This window comes from Aegilops tauschii, unplaced genomic scaffold (genome assembly GCF_002575655.3).
Source record: "Aegilops tauschii subsp. strangulata cultivar AL8/78 unplaced genomic scaffold, Aet v6.0 ptg001005l_obj, whole genome shotgun sequence".
Taxonomy (NCBI): domain Eukaryota; kingdom Viridiplantae; phylum Streptophyta; class Magnoliopsida; order Poales; family Poaceae; genus Aegilops; species Aegilops tauschii.
This window is the reverse complement of record NW_027333221.1, coordinates 24,634-30,633: the sequence shown is the minus strand read 5'-3', so window position 1 is coordinate 30,633 and position 6,000 is coordinate 24,634. Positions and strand designations below refer to the sequence as shown.

Here is a 6,000-nt window from a genome sequence, read left to right as displayed (position 1 = left end):
TAAGCGGATTCCTAAATTTTGCCCCATATCATGGGATAAGTAAGCAGTTTTTTTTAGTTGTATCGACCCAGTCGCTCACTAATTGATCTTTACGGTGCTTTCTCTATCAATTTGAGAAACTTTATCCATAGAGTAGTAGTATAGGCCATACTTTCTTCGTTTTTTGATTCTCGTGAAGTGTCCTTCCTTCCTACAGCTGATAGGGAAAAATCGTTGTTTTTACGATCCCTATGTAGAAAGCCCTTTTTTCTAGTATTTACTAGAAAATTTGATCCTCTCTTTTTTTTTTTCTTTCTATAGTGGAGATAGTCGCACGTAATGACAGATCACGGCCATATTATTAAAAGCTTGCGGTAAGAAGGGGTTTCGTTCTAGTGCCCGGAAATAATATTCCAAAGCCTTTGTATGCTCTCCATTGCTTGTGTGTATAAGGCCTATGTTATAGAGTATATAACTTCGATCATAGGGATCGATTTCTAGTCGCGTAGCTTCATAATAATTTTGCAAAGCTTCCGCATAATTTCCTTCGGATTGAGCCAACATCCGTTACGGTCGTTCATTCTATTCAAAAAATCTCCGTTCCAAAACCGTACATGAGGTTTTCATCTCATACGGCTCCTCCCTTCTGTACATAATAGTACTAAGCGAAATAATCTATAGAATCAAAATAGAATTAGTCCCGTCTCATTATGAACCGAAAGGGGCTGGTATTTTTCCAAGAAATCTCTAGCCAACCTTCCCACAAGAGGTTTTTCTTAACACCAATGAATTCTATTAATGCTAGAGGAAAACGATAGCTCCAATAATTTCTTTGTTCTCAACGCCTCCTATTTAGAGGAATTAGCTACTTCAACGATCTTTGATGGTTATAGGGGTATCCAAAGTACAAACCTGATGGTTGTTTGTTATCCCAACCATTCTTCCCAGCCCTGATACCGATCAGGAAAGGGGTAATTTCTAACAAAGTTTTTCTCTTGTTGATTCCTATTTCTAGGTGTAGTGCTTTTCTCCCCTATGCTGCCTACGGATACTAATAGAGTAGGATTGGCCTGTAATCCATACCATACCATATCCTGTAGGTGTAACCTTTCGCTCAATACTCAAATCTACAATTGAAGTATCTGAAGCCGCATCAATCGAGGATACACGACGGAAGGAATTGTTAGTTCGCCTCACCTTCCCGAAGCGTGGGTTTGTTTGCTTTACAAATTTGGTTCTCTCTATGCCAACCCCCTCTCTTTTTCGTAAGACTGAGGTATAGGTAGGGCTAAAAAAAAGCAAAAAAAAAGAGTCAAATCGCACCATCTCTATAATAAGTAAATGCCTTTTTTTCTCCTGAGGTTGTCGGAATTATTCGCAATAAAATATTGGCTACAATTGAGGAGGTCTTATCAATGAAATTTCCATTTACACGGGATCTAGGCATAATTCCCAACCCATTCTATATAGAATTGTTTTCATTCCTTCACAAAATAACATAAAAACAAACACATTCGATTCTTATAATTATAAATAGATTGATCCATATGCTCTACTCTAAATCCATATGCTTTAAATGGATAAGAGAGATAGAGATATGGATTTTCCGCTCAGCTCAAATTGTATCCTTTTCCTTCTGCTTGGACACGAAGAGATATGAAATATTTGACTAAGACTGGATTTCATTCCACTTTGCTATTTCTGAACAACAACTTATGTTATCAACTATTTCGTGTTTTCAAAGTTATTAATTGTCTCATACCCTATTTTTGATTTCGATAGTATGGTGTAGCGTATCTTATGCAAACGGAATTCTAAGGTTTCTTTATTTTATTATGCAATAAGAAGAATTCTTCCATTTTCTTTTTCTTTAGTTGCGGGAAAACCCAAATTAAAACTTTTTTTTTATAGCGAGCGCAATTTCTAGTAAAAAATCCTGTATCCTTCCACTTAGATCAAAAGGAATTTTTCCAATAGAACTATGGAACCCCCGAGTGGTTGCGGTTGTACCTGTACTGCAGGAATAAGAAAACTCGCTATTCACTCAGTTTATTTTCCATAATAAGTTATGTAGGAGAGATGGCCGAGCGGTTCAAGGCGTAGCATTGGAACTGCTATGTAGACTTTTGTTTACCGAGGGTTCGAATCCCTCTCTTTCCGTTTTTCTTAATTCATCAACGTTAAGGATCACAATGTATCAAATCAAATAACAATTTTTTCCAGCAATAATATCTTATATTATCTTATTTTGATTTAATAGAAATTAGAAATTCTCTATAGCAAATTACTGTGGTATGTAAAATACACATAGAGGAAAAAAGAAAAAAGGATCCTAATCCTAGGGTTAATCAATTTTAGCTAGTTGATGGGAAAATACAAATTAATGGTAATGGTCTTAGGGCGATTTAGTTCGGGGAAAGGGGAAGGGGAAGAAAATTCTATGAACCTTTCCTTTTTTCGTTAAGTTCAAGTCTGACGAGAGTAATATTCTACAACTAACAACTCATTTATTTTGAGACCGACCCACTTCCTATCTAGGATTTTATTTACTAGTCCTTTATATTCCAACGTGTCAATCGCCAAATGCTTTGGCAATTTCCCCGGGTCCGATGAAGCAATATAATTTTGAACCAGACCTTTTGATCTTTGGTTATCTTTCGTAGTAATAATATCTCGGGGTTTGCAACGAAAACTTGGTATATTGACTATACGACCATTAACTAAAATATGTCTATGGTTGACTAATTGGCGGGCCCCAGGAATGGTTGAAGCCATACCCAATCGAAAAAGGATATTATCCAAACGCATTTCAAGTAATTGTAGTAAAACCTGGCCTGTTGACCTTTTTGCTTTTCCAGCGATATGTACATATCTAAGTAATTGTCGTTCTGTCAGACCATAATGAAAACGCAATTTCTGTTTTTCTTGAAGACGAATACGATATTGCTCCTTTTTCCCAGAATTGAATTTTTTTTTAAGATTACTTCCGGATTTAGGTGTTTTTCTAGTGAGTCCTGGTAAAGCTCCCAGACGGCGTATTTTTTTTAAACGAGGTCCTCGATAACGGGACATGAAGACTCCTTTTTTTATTTTATTGAAATTTCATTTTACACAATTAATTTCATTGTATTTACATTACAGAATACATCGAAATTAAAACTGAATTAAACTACAGGATAAACAGAGTAAAATCAACTAAAGTACCCAAAAAAAATGGAATTTCATCAAAATCTTTATTTTTTGTATATATATTATTTATTTTATTGTTTTGTATCTAGCAAAATTGTAAGGTAAAAAACATAAAAGATCCTGGATTCTCCATTTAATTCGGAAAAAAAGAGATTCTTGTTCGTAGAACATCGATAGAGAAAAAAAAAAGCCGACTATCGGATTTGAACCGATGACCCTCGCATTACAAATGCGATGCTCTAACCTCTGAGCTAAGTGGGCTTACATAACGGAAATAGTGTAACAAATAGAAATAGGTATAGTATAGGAAATCCGTAAAATCTCAGATATTAGTTATTAATCTTAGCTATTAACTAGTTCTAAATTTGAAGTTATACTTATAAAAATAAAAAAATACTAAAACTTCTTAAAGATAAAGTTAGCTTGATATGCTTAACTATAGGATATTAAAAAATAAAATTATAGAATTTATTGGTATTTTCATTTGATCATTATAGACTTTATTATTTGTTAATAATTTGAGGATTAATATTTCACTAAGGGGAACATAGAGTCAGAGTAAATAAAATTGCTAATTCTGATTAGAAAAAAAGAATAAATATCAAGCGTTATAGTATAATTTTGAATACTATAAAAAAGTAAGACGGGAGGTGGGGGAGATAAAAACTTTTGGATATATTGATTCGGATTGAATTGCAAATACATCAAGGATAGAATCAATTCAATTCTGAATTGCAATAAGCAAGCGAGGTCTCTCAAATAGAGTCGAACTGAACTGCTAGACTACGTTGAGTGATGAACTCAATGATTCAAAAAAAAAACTAAGAGATGGATGAAATTACACAAGGAATCCTGGTCTCAAAGAAGAGGGAAATGGGGATATGGCGAAATCGGTAGACGCTACGGACTTGATTGTATTGAGCCTTGGTATGGAAACCTGCTAAGTGGTAACTTCCAAATTCAGAGAAACCCTGGAATTAAAAAAGGGCAATCCTGAGCCAAATCCGTGTTTTGAGAAAACAAGGGGTTCTCGAACTAGAATACAAAGGAAAAGGATAGGTGCAGAGACTCAATGGAAGCTGTTCTAACGAATCGAGTTAATTACGTTGTGTTGTTAGTGGAATTCCTTCTAATTCTAAATTAGAGAAAGAGGGGTTTTATACCTTATACATTTAATAAACACGTATAGATACTGACATAGCAAACGATTAATCACAGAACTCATATTATATTATAATTATAATATAGGTTCTTTATCTTTTTTAAAAATGAAATTAGAAATGATAATGATTATGAAATAAAAAACTCATATCATAATTTTTTTTTTTCATTATTGTGAATCCACTCCAATCGAATATTGAATAATCAAATTCTTCAATTCAAATTCAAAGTTTTCGAGATCTTTAAAAAAGTGGATTAATCGGACGAGGACAAAGAGAGAGTCCCATTCTACATGTCAATACTGACAACAATGAAATTTCTAGTAAAAGGAAAATCCGTCGACTTTATAAGTTGTGAGGGTTCAAGTCCCTCTATCCCCAAATCCTCTTTTATTCCCTAACTATACTATATTATTATTATTTATCCTCTTTTTTTTCTTTTTATCAATGCAATGGGTTTAAGATTCATTAGCTTTCTCATTCTACTCTTTCACAAAGGAATGCGAAGAGAACTCAATGGATCTTATCCTATTCATTGAATAGATTTCTTTTTTATTAGAGTATCGGCAAGAAATCTTGGTTATTCACTCTATTTTTAAGTTTTATTTAAGTAAACCATGCACAATGCATAGGACTACCCCCCCATTTTCAAATTTTAAATTTGAAATACTTTAATTAATTTTTAGTCCTTTTAATTGACATAGATACAAATACTCTACTAGGATGATGCACAAGAAAAGGTCAGGATAGCTCAGTTGGTAGAGCAGAGGACTGAAAATCCTCGTGTCACCAGTTCAAATCTGGTTCCTGGCAGAGAAAAAAAAAAGATCCACCGAATAGGTATTGATCCAAATACCTCGAGATGGATTGTGATACATATTCATTAATAATATTTATTCATCTAAGTGGATAAATCTATAATATAAATATAGAGGCACTTCTTTTTAAAGAAGTTTTAAAATATATCTTTTCTTTATGATAAAGAAGGGGGTGAGATTCCCCTTTATTTTTTTGCGTTTCTTAATTTTGTATTCCGCTATTCCGACGAATATTTTTTTAGTCTTGCTTATCTTTATCTTATCTTATTTTCCTAGTTGTGCTAAGTAATGTGCGCGGTACAAAGTTCCTGGTAGAGAACTTCTTTGAGTCATCCTATTTTTCTGTTCATATGAAGGAAATTAATATGCGATTTTCAAAATAGGGGAATCCAAATGAAACCCTTTTTTTGCTCAGTCTATCTGGAATGCTTTTGTATAATTAGGAATTAATTATAAATAGGTATTCCGTTTCATCTAGGAAAAGAACCTAAAAATATTCCTTGACTTGAATAAAATCTGGAGTTGTGTTGTATAAGTGAGCATGAATTTCTTATCATTCAATGAGCATCTTGTATTTCATAAAAATTGGGGGTTATATAATCCTTACGTAAGGGCCAGCCTATCCAACTTTCAGGCATTAGGATACGTTTAAGGCGCGGATGATTATCATAAGAGATTCCCACCATATCATAAGATTCGCGTTCTTGAAAATCGGCACTTCTCCAAATCCAGAAGACAGACGGAATTCTAGGATTATCCTTTTGGGCAAAGACTTTTATGCAGACTTCTTCTGGATTATCTATACCATATTGTATTCTCGTAAGATGATACACGCTAGCTAAAGATCCACCGGG

General features: G+C 33.8%; 3 non-coding genes across 3 annotated transcripts; 2 read left to right on the top strand and 1 right to left on the bottom strand.

Moving 5' to 3' along the window:
* Positions 1-2,052: 2,052 nt before the first annotated feature.
* On the top strand, positions 2,053-2,139 carry TRNAS-GGA (transfer RNA serine (anticodon GGA)). The gene has a single exon. It is a non-coding gene; the product is annotated as a tRNA-Ser (tRNA).
* A 1,217-nt stretch (positions 2,140-3,356) lies between these two features.
* TRNAT-UGU (transfer RNA threonine (anticodon UGU)) lies at positions 3,357-3,429 on the bottom strand. The gene has a single exon. It is a non-coding gene; the product is annotated as a tRNA-Thr (tRNA).
* Positions 3,430-5,068: 1,639 nt separating this feature from the next.
* TRNAF-GAA (transfer RNA phenylalanine (anticodon GAA)) lies at positions 5,069-5,141 on the top strand. Its single transcript has one exon. It is a non-coding gene; the product is annotated as a tRNA-Phe (tRNA).
* Positions 5,142-6,000: the final 859 nt, after the last annotated feature.